The sequence below is a fragment of the Fukomys damarensis genome, unplaced genomic scaffold (genome assembly GCF_012274545.1).
Source record: "Fukomys damarensis isolate Sample0158 unplaced genomic scaffold, DMR_v1.0_HiC HiC_scaffold_19, whole genome shotgun sequence".
In the NCBI taxonomy this organism is placed as follows: Eukaryota; Metazoa; Chordata; class Mammalia; order Rodentia; family Bathyergidae; genus Fukomys; species Fukomys damarensis.
In genome coordinates this window covers 7,189,597-7,196,512 of record NW_022900931.1, presented here as the reverse complement: position 1 = coordinate 7,196,512, position 6,916 = coordinate 7,189,597, and the positions used below count along the sequence as shown (strand labels likewise).

The 6,916-nt window shown below is 44.6% G+C and overlaps 1 pseudogene; it reads right to left on the bottom strand.

The window, feature by feature from the left end:
- Nucleotides 1-4,529: 4,529 nt before the first annotated feature.
- The window catches only part of LOC117286894, a 12,364-nt pseudogene continuing 9,977 nt past the window's right edge, over nt 4,530-6,916 (bottom strand).

Genomic DNA, 6,916 nt, shown 5'->3' with positions numbered 1-6,916 from the left:
CACCAAGTTGTGATTTTTTTAAAAAAATTATAGAACCTGTTGTTATGAGATGAATTTTAGTTTTACAAGTTTCCCATGTCATCCCTTTATTTAACAAAGGGATCCCCTTCACAGTGAGTCCTTGGGGCAGGGACTATGATTTTTTCCAAATCCCAAGCTCCACACAGGGTCTCATACTCACATAAGGTGCTCAATGAATGAGTGAATGTGAGAACAAGCACAGCTCTTCTGGTGCAGACAAAACTGGATCAGAGTTTTTGGTTTGGTTTTTTTTGGTGCCAGGGATCAAACTCAGGATCAAACTTGTGCTTGCGAGCCAGGCAGCAGAACAACTGAGCTAAATCCCCAGCCATGGATCAGGTTCTAGGGACCAAGCCACTCAATTCACACTCATCAAATGTGCACAACAAAACTCATAATCAACTGCCATGTAACGGAGAAGGCCCTTTGCATGAGGGATACTGGGGAGAGGGTATGCTATTGTCTGCATCACCAGGACAAAGGAATGGGGTAGCTATTGGGAAGGAGCTAGAAAAGCTATTTTAATCTTTTAACGTTATAAAATTATTGTATATTCTCCCTCTCTGGGCCAAGCCTGGACCAGAACACTTCCTGACTTCCAGAGCACAGCAAAACGGATTTCACAGAGTCAACTGGGAGTGTTTGGACCAAACAGGTATCTGTCTTATTCGGTCATTCTAGGTTGCAGAAGGGCCCTGGTAATGTTACAGAAGGAAGTGGTAAGTAACATGCACAGAGAGGTGCAGAATGGAAGTAAAATAACAAAAAGTTTTATTTTGTCGACAAAGGTCAATCACACCTAATAGCAGTGCCTTGATCAACCATGCAACTGGGTTACAACTCTCTCTTTTATAGGGTTTTACAGCCTTGATCTCATTCAGGTGGTTACATTTCATTCTCACAATCCACGATGCTGATATACAAATCATGGTTGCAGGACAGTTGAATTTCAACCCAGATGTAGCACTCCTTTGTTGTTAGGGGAGTTTATTTTTAAGATTCATCTAGCTAATAGCCCAGATGTAGCACTTCCTTGTTGTGGGAATTTGCCTTTAAGATTCCTCTAGCTATCTATTCTAGCCCAAGGGAAGGGGTGCTCCTAGTCAGGAAAACAAAAGTTAACAATGTTTGTTTGGTTGGTTTTGGTTTTGGTTTTTTGAGATAGGGTCTCCCTGTGTAGTTGAGACTGACCTGGAACTCACTATGTAGCCCCAGACTGGTCTCGAACTCACAGTGATCCTCCTGCCTTAGCCTCCTGAGTGCTTGGATTACAGGCATGTGCCACCACGCCCGGCTAACAATGTTTTTTTTTTCATCTTTACAATCATGTGGTTTACATAACTTTTGAGCGAGGGGGGTCTTGCTGTGCCCTGTTATCTCAGGATGAGACTAGATCCCTTAGTTTCTGTTGTTTCTGAACTAAACAAAGCAAACTGCTGTTAGGGAAAGCAGACGTCATTTTACAACTGTGACATTTTGTATGTTTTTGCTAAAGTTTTCTCCATCAGTAACACAGTGACTGCAGCTAACAGCAGTATGGGAGAAATGCTGGGAGAATGGGGGTTAAGTGCCCTCACCACAACATGACACAAGAAGTGATGCACACGGGAATCAGTTAAGTTAGCCACTGAACCATTCCACAACAGCATGTTATACACAATAAAAAATATACAGTTTTATCTGGAAATTCAAAAAACTTTTTATTTTATTTATTTATTTATTTTTTGAAACAGTGTCTTGGGCTGGGGATTTAGCTCAGTGGCATTGTGCCTGCCTTGCCAGTGCCAGGTCCTGAGTTTGATCCCCAATACTGAAGAAAAAAAAAAAGATAGACAGGGTCTTGCTACATAGGTCAGGCTGGCCTCAAACTTGCAGTGATCCTCCTGCCTCAGCTTCTCAAGTGTTGGGATTGCAGGCCTGTACCACTACATGTGGCTTCAGAAACCTTTTTAAAAGGAAGGCTTTGAGAAACCTATTCTCACTGTAGTGATAGACTTACTGTATTTGTTACAATTTCTTTACAATGTTAGTGTTTTGTTTTTTTTCTTGCTGTTTTGTGGTGTTGGGGATGGAACCCAGGGCCTCAGACATGCTAGGCAAACAGTCTACCCCTGAGCTACTTGGAATTTCCCTTACAACCTACCTTTGAAAGTGATCGTCAACGGCGATGGTAGCCCATGCATTTCCTGTAGTCCCAGCTACTCAGGAGGCTTAGGTGGGAGGATTCCTTGAGCCCACAAGTTCAAGACCAGCTGTGCAACATAGGGGAACTCATCTCAATGTGGGGGAAGATATTGTCACTTTGCAAAACCTAACGAATTATCTAGGTAACACTCTAGGCAATTATCATTAATGGCTGCTAATGTTACAAAAAAGAGACACTCTGTTCTGATAGAAAAGAGCAGCACCTAATCTTTCAAAGAAAAAAAAATCAGACTTGAATGTGATCAGGCCTTTTATGTCCAACTAATTATTTTTGTTGTTGGTGGTGGTAATAGTGGTGATTTTTGTTTTTCTACAGTACTGGGGTGGAACCCAGCACCTAATACATGCTGGGCAAGCATCTATCACTAGGCTATATCTACAATCCTTTTAAACATTTTTTTGCTTCATTATAATTGTATGGGATTGTTACAGTCATGCCTGCTCTCTTGCTATCATTACTGTTGTTATGCAGAGTGTGACTTTGTATATTTTTTATTTGTCTGTTTTTTTTAGATGGGGCTCACTGTGTAGCCCAGACTGGCCTCAAACTCACAGGATCCCCCTGCCTCAGCCTCCTGAGTGCTGGAATTAAAGGCATGCATTAACTTGGCAACTTTGTATCTTTATAAAGAGATTTATTTTAAGGAATTGGCTCACATGATTATGGGGTCTGGCAAGTCTGAGATCCACAAGGAAGACCAGCAGGCTGGAGATTCTGATAGGAATAGACACTTGAATCCAAAGTCAGCCTGGAGGCAGAGTTCCTTCCTTCCTCTGAGAACTTTAATCTTTTTTCTTAAGGTCTTCAACTGATTGGATGAGGCCCACCCACACCATGGAGGGTAATCCATTTGACTCAAAGTCTACTGTTGGAGATATTAATCACACTTAAAAAAAAAAAAGCTAAAATGAGAACCAAGATCTGTCATGAAAATGTACAAGATCACAATAATAATTGTAATTGTACTGTATACCTAAAAGGTACCAATAAACTCAATTAAAAAATAGATATGCACACACACACACATACACACACACAAAGCTTCAAAGAAAACAGCTAGACTAATGTTTGTCCAAACAACTGAGGACCCTCGCCTAGTCACAGTGACAAAATTTCCCACCACACTAGGCTGGCTGTCACGTGGAATCCATCTCTTCTTTTCATTCTCATGAAGATTCCATATAGGAAGTTGGAAGACCTTTTCCAACAGGGAGGATACCATATGCTGCTGCCACAGAATAGAGCAGCTCCCGGACTACAGGGGCCTAGACAGAGATGCGAGAAAAAGGACCCTGTCATCAGTATGGAATATGCTTGTGAGTCTGGTTTGGATGAATCAGATAAGTCAGTCCTCAAGGGTCAAATTAATTCTGTATTAAGCAGAGTACTAAATGTATACTATGTTGTCAAATACTGAATTGAACAGACAAGAAAACAGATAATGCAGAGTTTTAAGGAAACAAATTTGGAGGCGGGCAGAAGATCAGGAAAGCTTTCCAGAGAAGGCGCCTTTTAGCCGTATTTGGAAGCTATATTGGCTAGACTTGCTTAGAGGAACAGAACCAATAGAATATATCTTTTTTTTTTTTTTTTTTGTACCGGGGATCGAACTCGGGATCTTGCGCTTACGAGGCAGGCGGTGTCTATATTTAATTATAAAGGGGGGCGGTTATTCCGTTGGCTTACAGGATTAGAGGCTGGATAGTCCCACGATGGCTTGGCACTGGAGGGTCAGAAGGCTCAGTAGCTGCTCTATTTAAGAGGCTGGAAGCCCCAGAACAAGAGGGCCCAAGGATGCAGCCCCAGTCTCAGGCTAAAAGGACTGGAAATTCCTTGGAGAGCTGCTGGTATGATCTTTGGGCAAAGACTGAAAAGGCTGGATGGAGCCTGGTGTCCATGGCGATGGCAATGGCAGCCACAAGACACCTGGCCCACACAGAATCAGGCTCACAAGGGCTGGTGGGCTTCCCTCCTCCTTCTGTTCTGCCCTAGCTGTGGACACATTGTCAGTGCTGCCTGCATTCAAGGTGGGTCTTCCCACCTCCATTCACTGGCCCAGACCTCCACAGACACGCTGGATATACCCAGATGTGTGCTTTACTAATCTCCTAGGTATCTCTTGAGGCAATGGAGCTGTCAATCAAGATTAGCCCTCACAGAGGGCAGGCGAGGAGTTACCCAAAGCAGAAACAGTATGGAAGACCAGTCCTAACAGGGCAACAGCAGGTGCACAAGGAGTGTGGAGCATGTGCCTTGCAGACTCGAACATGGGCTGTGTGCCAGGTCGCCCTTTTATCCCTCATCAGCCCTGTAGTGTCACGTACGCCGTGTCTATTTCCTGGAATCGAGAGCACTGGGCAGAGACCACGTCTGCCACTGCCAAAATGTCTGTGTCCCTCAGACTCCTACGTTGAAGTCCTAATCTCCATGTGATGGTATTGGGAGGTGGGGCCTCTGAGAGATAATTGGGTCACAAGGGTGGAGCACTCTCAAACAGGACTCATGGTTTTCTAAGAGGAGGCCATGCTGGGCAAGGCACAGGTTTGATCCCCTGTGAACACACACATGCACACACACACACAGAGGTGTGCATGAGGCCAGAGAGCTGACTTCCCCTCTTTCCAAATAAATGAATAAAAACTAGAAAGTGTCTGTTTTATAGTTGGTGCAAGACATACCAGTAAAGAACAGAACTTAACCTTTTGTGTAAATTTTGGTGTTATTATGAACGTGCTCACACTCATTTAAAAGCTTTTCATTCAATAAATATTTTTAGAACCAATGAATATCCAGACATCAAACAGTACAACAGGGCCAAAGTCAGTTTGGTGACAGGGAAGGAGGACTCTGTTATCCCACCAGTGACCTCGGGCACTATGAACACAGTGGAGAAGTCGCTGAAGTCAGCACACCCCCACCTCAGCCACACCACTGGTCAGGACCAGACTGCAGTTTCTATAGCTACAGTCTCTCAGGGAGCACATCACCCAGTCATCTCCCTAAAAAGCCCGAGTCAGTCACATGAGATGTGGATCTCTGCTGAAACGGAAACGTTTTCCCTTAGAACTTTATCATTAATAAAGTGACACCCGATAGTGTGAACGTGACAGAACAGGATGCGATAAAAATAATGCATCTGCTTCCCTCTGATGGAAACACAGAAGTGGTCCATTATTAGAGCCACAGAAAGACAAAGGCTGACCCCCAATTATCTGTTCATGCTGCACTACCAGCGATCAGGCATGGCAGGCATCCAGAGGCCCCATTGTGGACGAGGCCTGGTGGGGAATAAACAGCCAAAGTCCCAGGAGGGGCCTCGGAGCAACAAGGTTGTCATAGTGTCTGATGAGAATGACAGAGCCGAACGACAGCCATTAATTTCTACTATCTTGCATGGTATTGAATTTTGGGGGTGCTGGGGATCACACATACTGGGCCCTGCTACTGAGCCCTCATTGAACCCTCTGCCACTGCTCTGAGGTTGTTATGTAAGACACCCACTCTCTAGAAGAGAAAGGCAAGCTTCCAAGACATGGTGCGCTTTTCCCAAAGCCACTGAGACAACCAGGGAAAGAACTAAGGCAGCTCAGGCTCCCAGCCTTCCACCCAGAGAGCGCCGACTGAACACATGGCTCACGTTCCCATCTGCGTCCTTGGGTGACACCGCAGACAAAATGATTGTTGAAAACACGGAGATCGTGGATGAAATCAGAGCTACCCAGGCAGAGAGCCACATGCCTGGCTTCTATCAACCAGAACCTCAAGCCCTGGAAAAGCCGCATGGAGTATTTACCAAGAGGAATCGGGCCTTCGCCCTGTCTTGAAGGAAAAGAAAGCTAATGATATGCTAAGCTTATGGAGGATTTCATTTCCCTGAATGTACTTTCTTTCCCTTCGAAATTAAATTCTAATATCCATCCTGAAACAACATGTTTGTTCCTTAGCAAAATAAAGGACCCTGTTGAAGGCGATAAAAACTGTTAAATTACAGGAGAAGCGTACAAAATAGAAGTATTATAGTTCACCCACCCTCATGTAGGACCTCTGCCCATAGCTAAGGAAAGTAGCCAACACTTAGATGGCCTTTAGGAAATTGCAGACACCGGTCCATGTGCATGCACATCAGAGCTCATTAAGTCTTCTCCAAAACCCTGTGAGGAAGGAACGGTCACCCTCTCTACCTCACGGATGGGAAAGCTACGGCAAACCAGCCTTGCAGATCACATAGCCAGTGAGTGCTGGAGCTGAGGCTGGAGCCAGTCCACACTGTTAACCACCAGTCACATCTGAGGTGAGCTTGACCTTTCTTCTTGAGGACAGCACTTTGCATAGAAGACTTCTGGCTTCTCTTTTTGACTTCCTCCCTTCACTCCCAACAGCTCCGAATTTGTGAGCTGTGGAGATCCCAGCATTCACTGGGCTCCATTTTAATGGTGTGGGGCATTAAAATTATGTTTACAGGGCCGGGGATTTAGCTCAGTGGTTCCAGCGTGCCTTGCAGGTGCAAGGACCCAAGTTCGATCTCTGGTACAAAAAAAAAAAAATTATGTTTACATCTGGGCATGGTGATGCACACCTGTAATCTTGTGGGAGGCTGAGGCAGGAGGATTTCCAAGTTCGAGACCAGGCTTGGCAACTTAATGACTTGGTAAGAACTTGTCTCAAAATAAAAAATAAAAGGGGGGGGGG